Below are 21453 nucleotides of genomic sequence, written 5' to 3' on the forward strand. Positions count from 1 at the left end.
TACCCCTGTAATCCTCTCCCTTCTGTCCTGCGTCATAATTCATATTCTCCAATGAGGCTGTAGACATGAGATCCAACTCCAGCCGAAGGCATGCATGGAATTCCACCCCCCATGCCAGCCCCATAATAGTCATGGCAACGCTTTAGAAGTTGACATCCAGCTCCCCTCACTTCCTGAAAGCAACCTGTGTGATACAAGGACAATTTGAGTACTAGGTGGATATCAGCTGAATCAAGGAAAATGAGCATTCTAGGTGGATATCAGCTGAATCAAGGAATAGGGCTAGCTGGTCTGAATCTCCATCAAACTTTTCTCTGAATTGGGGTGGTTCATTCAGCCCTAATCCCCCAGCCTCCTGTCGGCCTTGGTATGCTTGCGCCTGATAGCTCAAAGGAAATCCAATCATTTATTAGGATCGACATTCTGGCGTGTACTCCGGTGGAGCCAAAACTGCTTCCGCTTAATTGCATTTGAACTTTACCCCTGTAATCCCCTCCCTTCTGTCCTGCGTCATAATTCATATTCTCCAACTAGGCTGTAGACATGAGATCCACTCAGACATTTTTAAAACTCACAGCCTGTGCACAGCACACACTCTTCCAGCCCCTCTGCCTTTTCCCTCTTTCTGGAATCACTCAGACATTTTAAAAACTCACAGCCTGTGTACAGCACACACTCTTCCAGCCCCTTTGCCTCTTCCGTCTTCCTGGATTCACTCAGACGTTTTTAAAACTCACAGCCTGTGCAAAGCACACACTCTTCCAACCCCTCTGCCTCTTCCTGGATTCACTCAGACATTTTTAAAACTTACAGCCTGTGCACACCCACACACTTTCAACCCCTCTGCCTCTTTCCTCTTCCCCAACATCCTCCCCACCCCACCCCAGCCACTCACCAGTTCTTTCTTCTTCTGGTTCTTCTTCTGAGAACTTTTCAGCAGTGTGGTGCGGATGTGTGGGGTGAGTGAAAGAGCGAACGATTGGAGGGAGCATTCTGGTATGGGGCCTCCTGACCAACGGGTATTGGAAGGCACACTAAATTTCACCATCCGGTACAGCTGTACCGGTCCATACCAGTTGAAACCCAACCTTGGTGTGCGTGTTGTGGAAACATGTCTCAGTTTCAGGAAATACAAATATGAACCCACAGTAAAATGGCAACAAAACAATCTAACTTGCTTAATGTACATTAAACTAGTTAATGCATGTTTGTTTCATGTATTTTATTTATTCATTTATTTATTTCTGCCTTCATTATTTTTACAACTTTTACAAAGTCATTGGCAAGCTTTTGCTGCAGGATCGAATCTGAATCAGCCACCAGGACCAGAAGTTTAGTCTTCCAACTTTTGGATTCCATCCTCGGGGAACTTCTCTCTGGCAGAATGTGTGCTTTGGGCTGTTCTCTGTGTGATATGATGGGGGTTGATAGCTGGCTATTAAATTGTTGGCTGTTGTTTCCTTGTGCTGTCCAGCCCTGGACCTTGTGCCTCCTAAGTACTTGGCAGCACAAGGAAACAAGAGCCAGCAATTTAATAGCCAGCCATCAACACTCCAATCATCTAAAAACATCTAAAAAGCCACATACAACAGATACCATGTAAATGCCACACACAGAACAGCCCAAAACACACACTCTGCTAGAGAGAAATCCCCCAAGGAAGGGCTCCAGCACGAGTCCAAAAGCTCAGAAGACTAAACTCCTGGTCCTGGTGACCGACCCAGATTGGATCCTGCAACAATATCCTGGGACACATAGATTTGCCATCATTTGTGGAAGCTTTTGTGCCTAAGGCGGGACTAAACTCACAGTTTTCCACTCTCTAGCCTAGCACCTTAAGTACTATAACAAAACTCTCGCCCTCTTCCTCTCTCTCTCTTTCTCTCTCTCTCTCTCAACTATATGGTTACGGTTGATATCAACCCATTATAAACTTGATTAATCGCTTTCTTGTTTTTATTTGTTGATAGAGACTCCTGATTTGATATGTTGAATTGCTGGACCTCTTCAGTTTGACTCCTGAGTGAATATGCTGACCCTTCCACCTTATAAAGCTCAGCAACTATTTTCACCCTTTTCATACACCATACATCAGTATGAGATGGGAGTGTTCAGTTGACCTCCAATGATCTGTATGTATGTGTATGTATGTATGTATGTATGTATGTATGTATGTATGTATGTATATATATATATATATATATATATATATATATATATATATATATATATATATATATATATGTCTCTGTGTGTGTGTGTGTATTTGTGTGTGTGTGTGTGTGTGTGTGTGTGTGTATGTATGTATGTATGTATGTATGTATGTATGTATGTATGTGTTACTATAGAATAGAATTTATTGGCCAAGTGTGATTGAACACACAAGGAATTTGTCTCTGGTGCTTAAACTGTTAATAAAGTGATAAGTCATAGATCATTATCATAACATCATAGCTACCTGCGGGATCGCATCCTGCCCTATACATCCCTACGACCAATTCGCTCTCACAGAGAGGGACTTCTCCGGGTGCCGTCCACTAAGCAGTGCCAAAGGGCGGCGCCCAGGAGCAGGGCCTTCTCTGTGATGGGCCCAGCCCTCTGGAATGACCTCCCCCTCGACATTAGGATTACCACCGACCTCCGCTCCTTCCGTTCAAAACTCAAGACCCACCTTTTTCAACTAGCCAGCCTGGCTCAACCATAGTTCCATTTTAATCCTCCTGGCAATCTTTTAAACGTGTAATTTTATATTGGGGTATTTTAATTCTTAATCTTACTATTATTATTTCTATGTACTGTAATGATTGTTGTGTGATTTTTATACCTCCTCCGTGTAATGTTTAATTGTATAATATGTGCTTTTTATTTATTGTATGCCGCCCCGAGTCCCTTCGTGGAGAGGGAGCGGCTAACAAATCTAATAAATAAATAAATAAATAAAATATTTTATTATTACTGTAGTTGATTTTGTTATAACTCTGTCTCTTTGTGAGTTATATTTTATCTACCAGAACCTGATGAGGGACATTGGGGACAAAACAGGTTGACTGCTATAACAAAGAGAGGTAAACCTAATATTAACTTCTGTTGATATTAATTATGTATTGCTACTTTTTCCATTGTGACATTTCTTCTGATCCATAGGGAAGATAACATACCGTAATGTTGCTATTGAAGCATTGGCCAAAATAAAAGTCTCATAGACACTAAAAATGAAGAAGCCCCAACACAAGCTGTTTTGCTGTCTATTAACACACTCCGGGCAACTTTCAATGGTTCGTTGTCATTAGAACTACGGTATATGATAGCAACAATTATGTATTATACAGATAACCAGGATGCAACTCTGGGAGGAAAGAGTTGCTATAAAAATCAAGAGAGTCACTAGATGGCAACAAAGGCCATGGCATTGCATTTCTTTGCTGCCCCCTATCAGTCATTCCAATTGTTACAGTCCAAATAGACTATCATAATAAAAAGTGTCAAAATATAAAGATAATATTTGTAGCTAAGGGTTCAACTGTGGGCTCCTCGGTGCTCTCTGGGCTTGGTTATTTTCTTGCAGATGTTTCATTATCCAACCAGGTAACATCATCAATGCTTGGAGTGAGGTTTCCTGTTTGTTTATCTTGTTCTGTCAGTGTTGGTGATAGTTTTTTTTTAAATTAGGCTGTTTGTTTATTGAGTTGGTAGTTCCTTGATTCGGGTATTGTTTACTGTTCGGTGTTAATCTCTGTTTTCTCTGGGTGGTGACTGCTGGTCAGGAGATGTTGTGGTTTTTGCTTTTCGACTGCCTCTTTTGAGTGGTATGTAGATGTAGATGTGCGGGCTGATGGTTGTTCATAAGCCACCTGCTATATAAACAGAGAGGAAACCTCACTCATTTCTAGCACTGTTTATGTTACTTAGTTGGCAGATAAAATATCTGCAAGAAAACAGCTAAGCTCAGAGAGCATCAAGGAAACCAAAATAAGCATCTTTTACAATGGACCTCTTGAAAAAAGGGGCTGTCCAAGAAGAATTTAAAATATCCCCTGTCCCAGCTTAGGTTTGTAAGTCAAGAGAAGGATGCTGTCCCTTATTAGACCTAAGAGAACATTAAAAGCAGCTCAAGTCTCAATATTTGACCCAAATCGTAGGGTCACAATATTTGCTTGTGTCATGTAGGCACCAGGTATGAAGTATTTCCACAGTTTAAAAAAGCCCCAAATAGATCAGTTTTCTAATCACACCCAACATGATGGACTGGTGAGATTGGCATCTACCTCATACAAAAACATACAGTACCACAACATTATAACAAACAAACAAAGAAATAGACCAAATAAAAGAGGAGGTGGAGTTGCACTATATATAAGAATTAACTACATCTCTACAGAAGTAGAGCACAACAATGATGAGAACTATCTTGAATGCATTTGGGTCAATATTAAAGGGGGAGGGGACAACATTGCCATAGGTCTATACTACAAGCCACCCAACCAAGCAGAGGAAATAGATGATTTTTTTGCTAGACAGCTAACTAAGGTATATAGGAAGCACACCAATTACAATAGTAATGGGGGATTTTAACTACCCTGGCATCAACTGGGAGACAAACTCTGCACCAAGTGGATGATCCAACAGGATCCTAACAAACCTAGCAGACAACTTTGTTTCCCAAAAGGTAGAGAAGGGAACAAGGAGATCAGCCATATTGGACTTAATTCTCACTAACAGAGAGGAAATGATAGAAGGTGTTGAAGCTACAGGAACCTTGGGGGCAAGCGATCATGCAATACTGGAATTCAACATTATGCAAACACAAGTAGTAGAACAAAGTCAAACTAGACTAGAGTATTGGACTTTAAGAGAGCTAATTTCAATAAACTTAGGGAGAGTATAGGAAGGATTCCATGGATGAGAATCCTCAAGGGGAAAACAACTCAAGAAGCTTGGGAAAATTTGAAAACAAGATTATAAAAGCCCAGTCTAGCACAATACCAAAGAAGAAGAAAAATAACAGCTCCCAAAAGAAACCAGCATGGCTGCATAAAAAACTCTCTGACAAATTGAAAGACAAAAAAGTTACATATAAAAAGTGGAAAGAGGGGGGACATAACTAAGGCAGAATATCAGCAAATAGCCCGAGCCTGTAAAGATGAAGTAAGGAAAGCTAAGGCTCACAATGAAGAAAGGCTTGCCACAAAAGTAAAAAATAACAAAAAAAGCTGCTTCCAACATGTTAAAAATAAGAAAAAAGTTAAGGAAACAATTGGTCCATTGCTGGGAGAAAATGGCAAGAAGGTGACAAGCAACAGGGAGAAAGCAGAACTATTTAACTCATTTTTTTGCATCTGTCTTTACACAAAGGGAAAAAACAGTCCAACCTACTAAAAGCAGCATCACAAAAATCAGATTAGGAACACAAGTTGAAATAGGGAAGAAAATGGTAAGTGAGCACCTGTCTACCTTAGACGAGTTCAAATCACCAGGACAGGATGCATTATACCCCGGGGTTCTGAAGGAACTGGCAGATGAGATTTCAGAACCACTGAACTATATCTTTCAGAGATTCTGGAGCACTGGGGAACTACCAGAGGGCTGGAAAAGAGCTGATGTGGTTCCCATCTTCAAAAAAGGGAAAAAATAGATCCAGGAATCTACAGACCTATCAGCCTGACCTCAATACCAGGGAAGATTCTGAAAAAGATAATCAAGCAACGAATTAGCGAACACCTAGAAGTAACCAAAGTAATAGCCAAAAGCCAACATGGGTTTGTCAAAAACAGATCATGCCAGACTAATCTTATTGCATTCTTTGACAAAGTGACAAAATTAGTGGACCAGAGGAATGCCGTCAATATAATTTACTTGGACTTCAGCAAGGCATTTGATAAAGTAGACCATAACCTACTCCCAGATAAAGTAGAAAAATGTGGGTTAGACAGCATGCCCCAACACTGGAAGTCTTTAAGAAGATGTTGGATAGCCATTTGTCTGAAACGGTATAGGGTTTCCTACCTAGGCAGGGGGTTGGACTAGAAGACCTCCAAGGTCCCTTTCAACTCTGCTATTGTATTATTGTGTTATTATTGTAAATAATAGTTAGCTTTCACCTTTAAATAGCAATAAACAGAGTTGTATTGCTTATACAAAAGAGAAATGCTGTCATTCATCATAAAGTTTTTGCAGAAAGTAATGTCTCCAAAGAAACTCTTGTGATTCCTTTCTTACGACCTCCTGCAGCAGTATTAAGGCAAGTTGAAATTCCTCTAAAATAAATGACATTTTAAAAATAATAATAATCCACCATCCCATTAAGGTGCCCTTGTAGGAATTGGAATCCTCGCTTGCATTTTTCTTTAAGACTAGCTATTTGGTATGATCCAGTCTATTCTCCAAAGAAAAATAAAATTCCACTCTCAGAGGAAGCCAATTGTATGGACAAGACAGCAATCATTTTTATCAAGCTTACTTTTAGCATCATCTTAAGACTAATTGTCTAAAGCAGGATATAACTTTCCTCTGTACGTTTCTTTTGTAATTGATTGATATTAATACACGATGCTAGGTGGAACCCTTCTCAGTTTCAGAGATGTAAACTTAAGGGATAAAATTGAAATGCGATGAGTTTTGAAGCACACAAACCACACATCTTCCTTTTTATTACACACAGTAGATAATGTTATGTTGGACATGATGGCTGGGCCATAGAGAAGAAGAGAAACTCCTGATTCTGTCTTGATCTTCATCTTTTCTTCTACAATATTCCCGTGGTCCTCATTTCTGGAGATCATTGCCTCAGATAAAGGCTTTGTCTGTTTTTCCAAGCTCTTCTTTCCTTTTCTGTGGAAAAGGAAAGAAGAGGAGGAGAAGGAGAAGGAGAAACAGAGAGAGATATCCAGTTCCCACTTCCTAGCTGTGATGGGAAGATTTTCTTCTTTGTTCCACCGTCAGCAGAGTAATTTACCCTTCAAAATAGCATTCCAGCACATCCAACTCTGAATTTTGATTTTGCTTCTTCATTATCCCTTCCTTGCTCCCATTATTATCTCTGGCAAGTAAAACTTCCCCTCTCACCCATACAGATGTGCCGTATTCCTGGCATGGCTTCAGCAAACAAACTGAAATATTCTGCAGGCTGTTTGAGAGACACGGAGAAAGAGCTTTGCTAAGGCTGGGATGGGAGAAGAAGAGAGGGAGGGAGGGGTGAAGCAATACAGGGAGAATTAAAGAGAGGATTGGAACCATAGCTGGTTCTAGAAAGAGACCATTTGGTTCTCCTCTTCTATTTTTCTAAACTCCATTTGAACGGCTGCCAAATTGATATTCTGTCTTTATTTGGTGGGCTTCTATAGCAGGCGTCCCTCCTGGGTCTGAAATTAACTGTCACTCATTTTGCCACCTGTACCAGCCTGACATAATGTTAACTGGCAGCTTGCTAAATGGCCAAATTTCCCCCCCCCCCTTTTGAACATGGCACTGGAGGTCTCGCTTGGAATCAACTTGTGTTTTGCACCTGCTGCTTGCGGCAGCCTTGACAATACTAGGCAGGGATGCTTTGGAAAATGAGCTTAGATTTATGACCATTGTGTGGGGAGCTGCAAGAAACACCAGTTAGGACAAAGGAGTGGTTTGGAAAAAGAAAAAGCTTGTAAAAGTTTCTTTTGGAAAATCCCAATTGGCTGTTTATTTGAAGGGCTGCTCCTTCAGAATCAGATTGTCCTCTGGGCAGGGAAGAAAGAAGGTGGGTTGAGCAAGGAGAAAAAGAGGGCATAGTTAAAGGTCCCTTATTTCTTATTATTTCTTGTTTTCAGCTCCCTTAAAAATAGGAGAAAAGGCTGGTGAGAAAGAATATACAGAGCATGGATTTTTTTTTAAAAAAAATCCCATCTTTATTATTTTTATAAATGAAACAAGGAGGTGAACATACCTAATAAACCTTCTTCCTTCTATTTTTCTTTTGTTGTTGTTGTTGTTGTTCAAATTTTTATTGGTTTTTAAAACATTTTTCAAGGAAAGGGTTACAGGGTTATAAAAATATTTTGGCAGCTACATCGTGCAGGGGGGGGAGAAGCCCCCCCAGGTCTTGCAACTTCTACAAACAATGATAAGAAAAAATATCAACAATTACTTAAATATTAGCAGTTTTAAATTTAACACAAAAACATCAGTATGTTTCAATCATTTGTTTTGTATCACTTCCATGAAAGTACATTGTAGCAACAATTGCAATAGTTTTCCAAGTCACTTTTGTGATCTGAGTCTTCTAGCTGTTGCATCCTCTCTCCCATCCACCAGCTGGGCCTCAGCCCCTCCCTCCTTTGTTTCTTGTGTAACATCCCCCATTTCACCTAAAAAAGCACTGTGTTTTTTTAGCGAAAGCCTCTGCTTCCACTGGTGTGTGAATTCTGATTCTTGGTGCCCTCCCAAAAAATCAACATGCCTTCTGGAAATAGCCATTTAAACCAGACCCCATTATTATATAATTTTTTTTGCTAAGAAGGAATATTTCCTTCTATTATCTCTTACTTTCTTTGGGATCTGTTTAAGAATGGTTATTTCTTTATCTTTATATTTTAATGGTCCTTTCCTTTGAGCTTCTAGAACCTCATCTCTTGTAGTTTTTCTAAGAAATTTGATATGAACTTCCCTTGGAACGTTATGTGTTCTTGCATAGGCTGAATTAACCCTATAGATCAGATCAATGTCCCACCAGAGCTGTTGTTTATCTCTATTAATATATTCTGCTAGTAATGTGGTCATAATCTCCCTGAGATCTTCATTCTCAACTTCTGGCAAGTTTTGAAACCTAAGAAAAAAAGACATCCTTTCAAATTCCATTTTTAACATCTGGTTCCCAAATTCTGCATTCCCCTTCTGGATTGTCTTCATCTCATCTTTAATCCCAACTGCCCCCTCCTCCAGCACACCAATCCTCTGTTCATTCCGTGTGGTTTGCTGGTTCATCTCTCTGAGCTGTTCATTTAAGTCCTGCAATTGTTTTCTAATTTTGTCCTGTCCCTTTAAGAGAATTTGAAGCATCTGTTGAGTAGACAGGTCTTTTGCACTCTCTTCAGAGGCTTTAGGTTGTAGAAAAGATCCTAATTGTGACTGGTGTACAGGGCTGGACGTGGAAGATGTTGGGGCTGATGAGGCCTTACCAGGTGGCAGTTTCTTTGGACCCATCATGAGGCTCAGGGATAATTGTTATTCAGTACAAAGAGATGGCGTCTGTAGGAGAGCACAGCCAGCAGGGATCAGCAAACAAACAAGTCCAAAGGAGAATAAGTCCTCTAGCAGAAAAGCTAAAGCAAATAGGTGGGTCAAAATATTCCAAATCCAAGGGAATAATGTATCTGAGGAGGTTCCTGGAAGTCTCTGGGGTGGAAGTTAGTTGAAAGCCATAAAGTTTTCCAAAGGAGGAGTCTCATTCATAGAAGAAGGAGGAAGTTGGCCATCTTGGCTCAGCCAGTATAGGTGATCAGGGAACAACAAAGTCCAAGTCCATAAGTAATTTAAAAAAGAATCAGTTCAACCATCCTTTCTCTAGCAGTTGTAGCCCAAAAAAATTCCCCCCCCCATTATTTAAGGGATGTGAAAGTGGTTTTCAAACTTTCTCTCTCCCCCATAAAGGGGAGGGATTTTTCAAGCGCTGCTTTTCCGAGGGGGGTGGAATTTCCTCCCCCCTCCAATTTAAACTCCTCCAAAAGTTGAAACAAGCAAGGCAGGAAAACTGCGAAACGTCAGAAATGTAAAAATAGTAAAAGACCTGGGGAGACCCCTCGGCTCACCGCTCTTCAGCTGCTTCATTCCAATTGATTATTTCTTCCATGCTGCATCCGGAGAAGCGTGCGGTGGCATTCTGCGCACTCCCCATGCTCCCCGGCTCTTGGGGCAAAGCTGGATACCCCCCCGCGGCCGCCGCCATTCCAGGGGGTCCCAGCAAGCCGCCCCTAAGGCAGGGCGCCCCTCCAAGGCACCCTGTGCTCCCCCTAGACTTTAGTTTAGTTTATTAGACTTCTAGACCGCCCCCTCTCCCCGAAGGGACTGGGGGCAGTTTAGGGGAGCCCACCGGAGCAGCGAGAAGGCAGACACGGACGTCCGTCTCCTTCGGCTGCCGGAAGTCATCTCCGTCCTTCTTCCTTCTATTTTTCCTACAGCAACAACCCTGTGAAGTGAGCAGGGACTGACTGCCCAAAGTCAGGGACTAGAACTAGAACTCCCAGTTACCTGGTGATTGACCCAAAGTTACCCATGCCCTTCATGCTCAAGGTGGAACTATAAGGAGGCTGCAGAGATGCATCCATAAGTCACTAGGGTTGGTCTTGGATTGGAACCTGTTGCTGCAGACATCGCTCGAGTGATACCTTTCCAAAATGAGTCTCACGGGGCTCATGCAAGTCCTTTGAGGTAGACCAGGTCAGGAAACAAGAGTCCCCAAGCTGGGCTGGAACAATCTTTAGATCTTGAAAGCCTGACTTGTTTTCCCTCCTCTTCCTCCTATGTTCCTGTGATTGTTGGCAGAAGCGTCCTTTCTGTTTCCCAGGCTGAAAGGCAGGCTCCGCATTTGTATCTCTGGGGCTTTCTGTAGCTTAAGATGATGCTCTGTGGAGTAAGACTTTCATCCAGACTTCCCAACTCCTCTGGAGGATTCATCAGAGGGGCCACACTTCCCATGGGCTTTATGGGCTTTCCCTCTAGAGCCCTAGGTTATTGTGCCCCCATTTTGAGCCATTGATATTGGAAGAGAGGGCTGATTCACAGCTAGTGCCTCATATCAAATCAGAGCTCTATTATGGTCACAGACCAGCATAAAGCAGGTGGGATACAAAGGATTAGCAAATAAAAAAAAAGATTGAATACATAATAAGTATGTATTTAAAAGGTATATCTATTAGTATTTTAAAATCACTGTTTGTATCCCACCCTCCTTATGCTAGTTTATGACCATAATAAAGATGTGGTTTGATTGGAGTGCTCACTTTAAGTGTTTTAAATTTAAATTTAACTGTCTTATAGGGTTTTTCCCCCTTTTAAAGTGTGTGTGTGTGTGTGCGTGCCTGTGTGTGTGTGTGTGTGTGTGTGTGTGTGTGTGTGTGTGAGAGAGAGAGAGAGAGAGAGAGAGAGAGAGAGAGAGAGAGAGAGAGAGAGAGAGAGAGAACGAACATTAGATGGATGTAGGGGAAGATAAAAGCTCATATGTAGCAAAGTGAGTCTATAATACCAAACATTCTTCAATAGCACACTAAATGCTCATTAAGATTAAGTTATGTCATAGATCCTCTGATTGCTTTTAAGCTTTGCTGAACAAAATTGGCAAAATTATATATTGTAGCAGGGAGGTCCTGTGAGCCCTAGGTATTTCCTGACAGCGAGAACAATCAACCAGTGGAACTGGAGACTTTCAAGAAGAGACTGGGCAGCCACTTGTCCAGAATGGGACAAAGCCTCCTGCCTGAGCAGGGGTTGGGACTAGAAGACCTCCAAGGTCCCTTCCAGCTCTATTATCCTATCTTCTCTGTGTCACGTTGGATTTATTCAGTGGGCCATAGTTAGAACAAAACTTAAATTTTGGTTTGGGAACCCAGGAAACATCTTCTAACTAATGAGTAACCTTGCTATGTTTTTGATAGCCTTGCTATACGTGCTCTAAACTGTTGATTTTTGGAATAATTTCAAGCTTGGTTGCAGAGCTGACCTTGCTTATCATTACCCTCCTACTACAATCCAATAACTTTTGGGCAGTTTGTTTATTTTTGTAAGTGGAATTGTCCTGTGTTTCTGGACTGATTGTTGGTTAATCTGGAAATCCACAACATAAATGAGATGTCTCCAGTAGAAATGTGCATCCCTCCCTTTCTGTACACTGGTTCAAAGAGGTGTGTGTGTCACATTTTGAATGGCAAATAAAGGAATGCAGTGTTTTGAACAAAGCAAAAGCCTTTTGCTTCCCCATCTAGCTGAATCAAATCTGCTGTCATATATAAAATGGGTTGAATAAAAGTGATCGGCTTATACACAGTAGGGTTTTCTATTCACTTCATTCTACTGCTCTGCCAAATGTATGGAGGAAACATTTTCTTTTTCTATAGTGAAACAGAAAGAAATAAGGAGGAAGGGGTGGGACTAAAATGTGATAATGGGCAGCCTTAGTTCTCATCATATTGTCTGAATAAGGAAGGAAACCATGCTTTAGATAAAATAATTCTGGCTCTGAATGGTTGGTCATATGAGGGAGAAGAGCTAAGAAATCTTTACTTTTTAAAAAAAAATCTAATTTAGCAAAAAGAGTTGTAGAATAATTTGGAGACAATTGAAATGTACAATATATGACTGGAATACTGCTTGAAACAGCCTTCACAATCCAACATGGTATTTCAGAAAAGAGCATTTCTTAATATATAAGCCATTGGTTAAGGAACTGAAGAGAGGGGGCGGAAGACGGGCCTATCAGGACTCTGTCATTTTGAAAGCATCCTAACAAAGATTAATAAAACAAAATGTACATATTACAGATTTAAAAGCCTACAACCTTGTCCAAGAAAATGTCATTTTAAGTATGCAAGCAGCAGAGGTAGTTCTCAATTTATGACCATAATTGAGCCTGGAATCATAAATCATTGCAGTTGTAAGTAAAGGCATCATGGGACCATATCCGATTTTTTTGTCAATTTTTGAGCAGTCACTAAATGAATTGAGCAGTCATTAAGTGAATGCCACAGCTATTAAGCAAATATGGTGGTCATTAAGCAAATCCATTTTCCACAATGGGTGTCCTTGGCCAAAACTGGAAGTACAGACTAGAAACCATAAAAAAAAATCATCTAATCATGGTCACGTGCACCCTGGGACATTGCAAACGTAAAGTTGAACTGCTTGCCAACTGCCCAAAATGCAATCACGTGACTTCAAGAGAGATGCAGCCATCACAACTCTGAAAACAGATCATAAAGTAGCTCTGGAAAAGTCTGTTGTAACTTTAAGTGATCATTGGGCAACAAGTCATAAGTCAAGGACTTAATGTCTTGATTAGAAATATTAGCAGAAGAAATATCAGGTTTTAGTCCTCTACCTACAGAAGATAGTTGAGCAACTTTTGACCCGTGATTCTTGGAACTAGACTGCAAAATTGTGTGTGTGTGTGTGTGTGCGCGCGCGTGTGTGTACCAAGCCACACTGGCCCAGCCTGGTGGATTATAGTCCATAATCTTCAGGGAATAAGGCTTCAATCTGTAGTGGCTTGATTTTGACAATTAATCATATTAATAATACACAGTAATTTTAGACCTAACATTTTCAATAGCTATAGAATATTAAGGGAATGAGAAAATGGAGTAAAGAAATTGAATCAAAGCTCCTGGAAAAAAAAACGTCTAGCTGACTAGAAATTTCACCAGGAGCAATTTCAGGTTTTGCTTGTATTGTCAAATTGTCCTGTCAACTAAAACAAGAAAATTTCTTTTCCTTCAACATGTCTACTTTTTCCTCAAAATGGGGGAAAACAAAATTAAACAAAGCATGCCAATATAAACATATTGATTGCAAGAGAAGACATCTAATTTTTGAGGATCAAGTTGCTGAATTCAAACATAAATACGTTATTATTTAAATAATAGCAGTAGCATTTAGGCTTATATACCGCTTCACAGTGCTTTTATAGTCCTCTCTAAGATGTTTACAAAGTCAGTTGCTTGCTCCCAACAATCTGGGAGTCCTCATTTTACTCCCCTCGGAAGGATGGAAGGCTGAGTTAACCTTGAGCCAGTCAAAATCGAACTGCCAAACAGGCAGTTGGCAGAATTAGCCTGCAATACTGCATTCTAACCACTGTTCCACCACAGCTCAGTGATTAGAATGCAGTATTGCAAGCTAATAATAATTAAAGAAAACACTACAAGCAGGACAATATCTTGGACACAGAAGGACTTTTAGATAACAATAAAGAAGGAGAAGGAAAGGGTCGAACACTCAACAGTGTTGCTTCTTATAGAAAAGGATGAACAATAAAAAAGATCTGAATCTTTTTGGAGGTAATCTGAAAATAATATCAGAATTGCAAGAGGAGGGAAAAGTAAAATGATTGAATTAAAGCCCTCCAACAAGGCTCAAAGGTAGAATGAGCTAAACCTTTAAAAAAATGGGCAAGTAGATTCAACTGCATATCCTTAACAAAGAATCAAGGCAGAGTCAATGTCAGTGTCATGATGATGATGGTGATGATGATTATGTTATCCATTCAGTTAGGTCTGACACTTGCTGATTCTGTGGGCCAGCTCTCTCCATATCTTCCAATCTTGCAGTACTTTGAGTTGTTCTATGCTCTGACTGGTGTCAGCTTTGATGGTGTCCAGGCACCCTGTTCTTTGTCTGGTTTCCTTTTATCCCTAAGTCTTCCCAACATAATTGCTTTCTCCAGTGAATTTCCCTGCCTGACATGGCCAAAGTAAGTGAGACAGAGTTTCATGCTTTTCCCCCCCAGTGACATGTCTGGTCTTATCCGCTCCAATACTTGCTTGTTAGTTACCTTTGCTGTCCAAGGAACATGCAGGAGTCTCCTCCAGCGTCACGACACAAACTAATTGATTTTCTCTCTGTCTTGCTTTTTTAAGGTCTGGCTTTCACAACCATAGGTAGACATGAAAAAGACAATAGAGCAGACTAACCTACATTTGGAGGGCCAGTCTCGGTGTCCAGAAGATATATTAATTTCCCATTGTACCAACCTGTTCTGACCCAGCTCCCCAAACATGACAAACCCTCTAAAGTGAACTCAAAGATTCCTTTAATTAGGAGTGCTGGCAGCCCCGGCAAAAAGTTTCTCTCTCACTGCAGGCTAACAAGTCAGTCCACCTGGAAGATGAATAGTTGTCTGCCACATCTATTCATCTCCACCCCCTGCCTTTTATTCCTATCAGTGGGGCTTTGCTAGCAGCGGTGACTCTTTCTTCCCAAGGTGTGGTCCATAGATTTCCACTGCTCCCCTCTCCTCTGCCTTCTGCGCACCCACGTGTCAGGTAGTGGACCCAGCTATTCCTCCGCTTCCTCATCAGCCACCTCCAGACCTGTGGGCTGTTGACTCTCCATCTGAGGGCTGACAGATGGCCCAGGCTCCATCTCTGTCTCCATCTCTGACAGCTCCATTCCCTCTTCCCTCTTGGAGCTCTCAGGTTGCCCTGATGCTAACCCTGACTCCCAAGCCTCCTCCTCCTGATTCACAACACAACCCATTGTACAAATATGATGCATGTTGCTGTAATGATCTCGGACTTTTTAGCATTACAAATTTAAGTTGGTTGACTTCTATGTGTAAACCAGGTGGTGATGAAGTCGTTTCAAATTCAAATTCAAATTCAAATTTTTAATTTGTTAGTCGCTCCCTCTCCACAAGGGACTCGGGGTGGCGTACAATAAAAAATACATACATATAGACATACAGATACACACATATACATACATATACATACATGGAGGAGGTAGTAATCAAAGCATATATCACATTAATAATAATAATAGAAAATTAAAATTAGCCATTAAAATATCCCATGATAAAATACAATTTAAAAAGGACTGTCAGGAGGAGGATAAACTACGGTTGAGCCAGGCCAGATAATTGAAAGAGGTGGGTCTTGAGCTTTACATGGAAGGAGCGGAGATCGGAAGTAATCCTGATGTCAAGGGGGAGGTCATTCCACAGGGCTGGGCCCATCACAGAGAAGGCCCTGCTCCTGGGCGTCGCCCCCCGACACTGTTTAGCGGACGGCACCCGGAGAAGTCCCTCTCTGTGTGAGCGGATTGGTCGTAGGGATGTATGGGGCAGGATGCGATCCCGCAAATAACTAGGTCCTATGCCATGGAGCGCTTTAAAGATCGTAATCAAAACCTTGAAACGCACCCGATAGACCACAGGAAGCCAGTGCAGCTCGCGCAGGAGAGGTGTTACATGGGAGAACCTAGTCCTCCCCATAATCACCCGCGCGGCCGCATTCTGAACCAACTGTAGTCTCCGAGTGCATCTCAAGGGAAGCCCCATGTAGAGAGCATTGCAGTAGTCCAGGCGAGACGTCACTAGTGCATGGGTGACTGTGCGCAAGGCATCCCGGTCCAATAAGGGGCGCAATTGGCGCACCAGGCGGACCTGGTGGAACGCCCCCCTTGCCACGGCTGTTACATGGTCATCCATGGACAGCCGGGCAACTAGGAGGACGCCCAAATTGCGCGCCCGTTCCATGGGGGCCAGTTGCTCGCCCCCAATGGCCAGAGATGGAAGCAACTGGTTGAACCGGGGGGCCGGAAGCCACAGCCACTCCGTCTTGGAGGGGTTGAGTTTAAGTCGGTTGTCATCCATCCAGACCCGTACGGCTTCCAGGCACCGGGACATCATTTCGATGGCCTCGTTGGGGTGGTTTGGGGTGGAGATGTACAGCTGAGTGTCATCAGCATACAGATGGTATCCCACCCCAAAGCCACGGATGATCTCGCCCAGCGGTTTCATGTATGTGTTGAACAGGAGTGGCGAGAGAACCGACCCCTGTGGCACCCCGCAAGTGAGGGGGCTCAGGGTCGATCTCTGCTCCCCTGCCAACACACGTTGCATCCGGCCGGAGAGGTAGGAGCCGAACCACCGTAAAACGGTGCCCCTGACTCCCAACCCCCATAGCCGGTGCAACAGGATACCATGGTCGATGGTATCGAAAGCCGCCGAGAGATCTAATAGGACCAGGACAGAGGAACAACCCCTATCTCTGGCCCTCCAGAGATCATCAACCAACGCGACCAAGGCCGTCTCCGTGCTGTGCCTGGGTCGGAAGCCGGACTGGCGCGGGTCTAGATAATCATTCTCCTCCAAGTGACGTGGGAACTGCTGGGCCACCACACTCTCTACAACCTTCGCTAAAAAGGGAAGGTTGGAGACTGGACGATAATTGGCTAGCTCCATTGGGTCCAGGGAAGGCTTCTTGAGTAGGGGTCTCACAACTGCCTCTTTCAAGGTGGCCGGCAGAGACCCCTCACCCAACGAAGCATTCACTAGGCCCAGGAGCCAGTTGCGTGTAACCTCCCAGGATGCCAGTACAAGCCAAGAGGGGCACGGGTCCAATAAACATGTGGTAGGTCACAGACGTCCACGTAACTTGTCCAAATCCTCGATGGCAACCGAGTCAAACTCCTCCCAGAATGGTCTCTCAAGACTCGCCACGGGCGTCTCCACTGGACCACTGAAAGGGACCCATCCCATCCGGATTTGAGCGACTTTGTCCTGCAGATATTTCCCAAACTCCTCTGCTCTGCCCTGTAAAGGGGCTTCCCGCGGCCTCTGAAACAAGAGGGAGCGGGTCACCTGGAACAGGGCAGCAGGGCGGTTATCTGCAGACGCAATAAGAGCGGCACAATAGTGACGTTTGGCCGCTTTTAATGCCACAAGGTACTTCCTTAAGTAGGTTCGTGCCTGTGCTCGGTCAAATTCGGAGCGGGAGGATCTCCAACGACTCTCTAGGCGTCTCTTGTGGCGTTTCATCACCCTTAGCTCCTCGGTAAACCAAGGAGCCAGGGTGGTTCGTTGCCGCAGGAGAGGCCGCAAAGGCGCCACCCGGTCAAGGGCCCCGGCAGTCGCACTATTCCATGCGGCTACCAGGTCCTCCACCCGGGGGCGGGGCGGGTCTACCGGAGGTGGCCCAAGCTCCGTCTGGAACTTATCTGGTTCCATCAGGCGCTTGGGGCGGAACCATCTAATGCCTAATCTAAAGCGTCTAAACCATCTAAAGCGTTTACTAATCGCTTTTCAAAATTCAGCCTTTTCTCTTCTTAGCCATATAGACAGTCTGATTTTTGTCAGGTTCGAATTCTCCCCGTAATCCTTGGGTGGATTCTCATTCTTCTTTTCCTCTTCTCCTTGCATCAGGAGAAAAAGCACCAGTCATTTTCCTTTCCATGGTTGGCTCTTCTGAGACATGGAGTTTTATGGTTAGATGTTTAGATATCTGTCTCCCTCAGGCTTGACATCTGTCAGTCTGGCACATCCAGGCATCGACTGGTGAGCCACTTAAACAAGATAACACCATAGTTTTATGATTCTTCCTCTTTGCTTGGGCTGGAATAAGGAAGTGACAGAACGCTTGTCAATTTCACTTGGATAAGCGTAAAACAAAATAAGGAAAGGAAGGTCCATCCTTGCTTTGGTGGCTTTGTAAAACATTCAGACAAGGAACACCTTTTCGCTGGTCTGCTGGTGACATGAAGAAAAAATAAATAAAGTTATTTAATTAACTAAGTCTTTCTCTGAGCAGACAGTTCTGATACCGAGGACAAAAATTGCCATGGAAAGAAAGTGGCCAGGAGGAACAAAGGTGCTCCTGCCCCAGAGCAGAGGGGTCAAGTGGAGTGGAGACATTGCCAACAATGGACTTAAGAGCATCAGGTGAACTGGGCAGCATTGCTTGAATCAGCACAAGTTAGAAAGTACCACTTTGGGGGCAGAGTGGGAAAAGGCAAGTGAAACAGGGAGCAAAAATAGGACATCCTTGTGGGATGATGATGATGATGATGATGATGATGATGATGATGAAGAAGAAGAAGAAGAAGAAGAAGAAGAAGAAGAAGAAGAAGAAGAAGAAGAAGCAGAAGAAGAAGCAGAAGCAGAAGCAGAAGCAGAAGAAGAAGAAGAAGAAGAAGAAGAAGAAGAAGAAGAAGAAGAAGAAGAAGAAGAAGAAGAAGAAGTAGTAGTAGTAGTAGTAGTAGTAGTAGTAGTAGTAGTAGTAGTAGTAGTAGTAGTAGTCAAGTCCAACTCTATGGGCCAGGTCTCTCCATGTTTTCCCATCTCACACTACTTTTTTGAGTTTTCTGGCCTGTGTCAGCATTGATCTTGCCCTTGAGAAATAGTTTATAGGTACATAATTATACTGGGGCAAAATGGTTTTGTAGATCAACTCTACATTATATTATATTATATTATATTATATTATATTATATTATATTATATTATATTATATTATATTATATATAATTTACATATGAGTATATCGAACACAGTGCAACAGTCCTGGTGTTTCATCACCATAGAAACCAAAGAGAAAAACAAATAACACATACCACTTACACAGTGCTTATACAATTATTTTTGGCCATTGTATTCATTCTAATACATATATAATATCTCATTTCAGGTCTTCTTAGCCTAATTTTTTTCGTGTTCCAATTCCTACCTCATGTTTCCAGCACTGATAAAATCTATTCCATGTGTTATAATATTCTGTCTCTCCTTTGTTTTTTAATTCTAATGTTAGACTCTCCATATTTCCTTATTATCTCCTTTTCTGAAGGGGTATTTTCACTTTTCCATTGCTGTGCATACACCATTCTCACTGATGTTAGGATGTGAAGTATTAGGTATATTGGCCCTTTGCTATAGTCTTCTATTACAATACCTAACAGAAATAATTCTGGCTTGAATTCTATACATTGTTCAACCATTTTTTCTAGCCACATCTGAATTTGTAACCAAAATCTCCTTGCTTTTTTACAAGTCCACCACATGTGGTAGTATGTGCCTGGTGATTGTTTACATTTCCGATGTTTTGAAGATGTGTTGCTAAACATTTTAACCAATCTTGCTGGGGGGAGATGATATCTGTAGAACATTTTACAAAGATTCTCTTTATATGATGTGGCTAATGTCAATTTCTTTACCAAAGTTTTTGCCAATTGTCCAAATCAACGTTGTATCCAAAATTTTTAGCCCATATGACCATTGTCTCCTTAACTTGTTCTTCCTCCATTTTGTAGTCTAGTAAGTATATGTATATATTACCCATATCAATTTATCATCAGTCCCCTCTAATAATTTATCTAATATTGTTAATTCTGTATAGATACCCCATGCTTTCATATCCTTCACGTAACATGATTTAATTTGCAGGTATGACCATCACTCCAATTCCACCCTTTGTTCTTTTAATTCTAATCTGGTTTTCAATTTGCCCTTCTCATTTAATATATCCTTATATGGAAGATTTCCCCCCCATATTTATAAGGTTTGGGTGTATCAGTGCTTCTAGGGTGAAGAGCCAGACTGGTATTTTCATATAATTTTGTTCTTTGATTTTATTCCACACTACTAGTAATGCATTTCTTATGTAATGCCTTTGAAATAGTGGTGGGTTGCAGGTGATACGCCCCGGTACGGGCATACCGGAGCCTGCCTGGAGCACTGGGTACTGTTCTGGTATGGTGCTCTGGAGGGCTCGCCCGCCCGCCCGAGCTCCTTACCTGTTCTTTAAAGCCTTCGATGCTTCTTTGCAGTCACATGGTGCATACAGCTCCGTGACGCTCCGCTGAGCAGCTGGAGCATTGCCGAGGCTTGCAGAAGCATCTCTGGCAGCTACAATGTATGTGCACGCTGCGCGTGTGTGCATGCGCACCCTGAGCATCCATGTGGGCAACGCGGGAACCGTTCCAACCGTACCGGTTGGAACGGGATCCAGAACCCACCACTGCTTTGAAAGTATTGAGGTGCTATGCTTCTCCCACATCGAAGAAATGCCTGCTCCTTCAGTAGTAATAATCTGCTATTCCTTAGAGCTATCCACTCTTTTACTCCTGTAAGTACAGCAGCTTGATGGTATAATTCCCAGTCGGGAAGACCAAGCCCTCCTTTCTCTTTTGATTCTTGCAATAATTTCAATTTAATTCTTGGTTTCTTTCCTTGCCATATAAACTTCAACATTATTTTGTTCAGATCTTCAGAATATTTCTTCTCTAATTTTATGGGTATGTTTTGAAATAAAAAGAGTATCTTTGGAGGAATGCTCATTTTTATTGCAGCTATTCTGCCCATTAAGGAAAGTTGCAGATTCTTCCATCTCTCCGTGTCTGATTTAATTTGATTTGTTAGCTTTGTATAGTTGTCTTCTTTAATTGTTATACACCTTGCCGTTAAGTAAATTCCTAGATATTTCACTTTTTTCATAATCTGAATATTCATTTCCTTTGTTAGTTCATCCTTCTGTTTATTTTTGACTATCATTTTAGTTTTTTCCTTGTTTATTTTTTGTCTGGCTACTTCTCTGTATTCCTCCAATTTCTCCATAAGTCTCGGGCCTGATTTTTTTCTAAAATAAAAACTAGGTTGCCCACAAATACTTGTAATTTATATGTTTCTCTTTTAATTTCCAGTCCTTTGATTTGCTGGTCTTGCCGAATATTCTTAATTAGTTATTACTTCTAAAGTTAGAATAAACAAAAGTGGAGATATTGGGCAGCCTTGTCTTGTGCCTTTTTGGATTATGAAATTTTTAGTCACCTCATCATTCACGATCACTTTAGCCTCCTGCTTAATGTATATGGCCTTGAACATATTTATAAATTTGCCAACAAAGTCCATGTATCTTAATTGTTGAAGCATAAATTTCCAACTCATGTTGTCGAACACCTTTTGAGCATCTAAGAACAACAGTGCCAATTACTTTTCACTATGCA

Source organism: Natrix helvetica (genome assembly GCF_964273705.1).
Source record: "Natrix helvetica genome assembly, chromosome: 5".
Taxonomy (NCBI): domain Eukaryota; kingdom Metazoa; phylum Chordata; class Lepidosauria; order Squamata; family Natricidae; genus Natrix; species Natrix helvetica.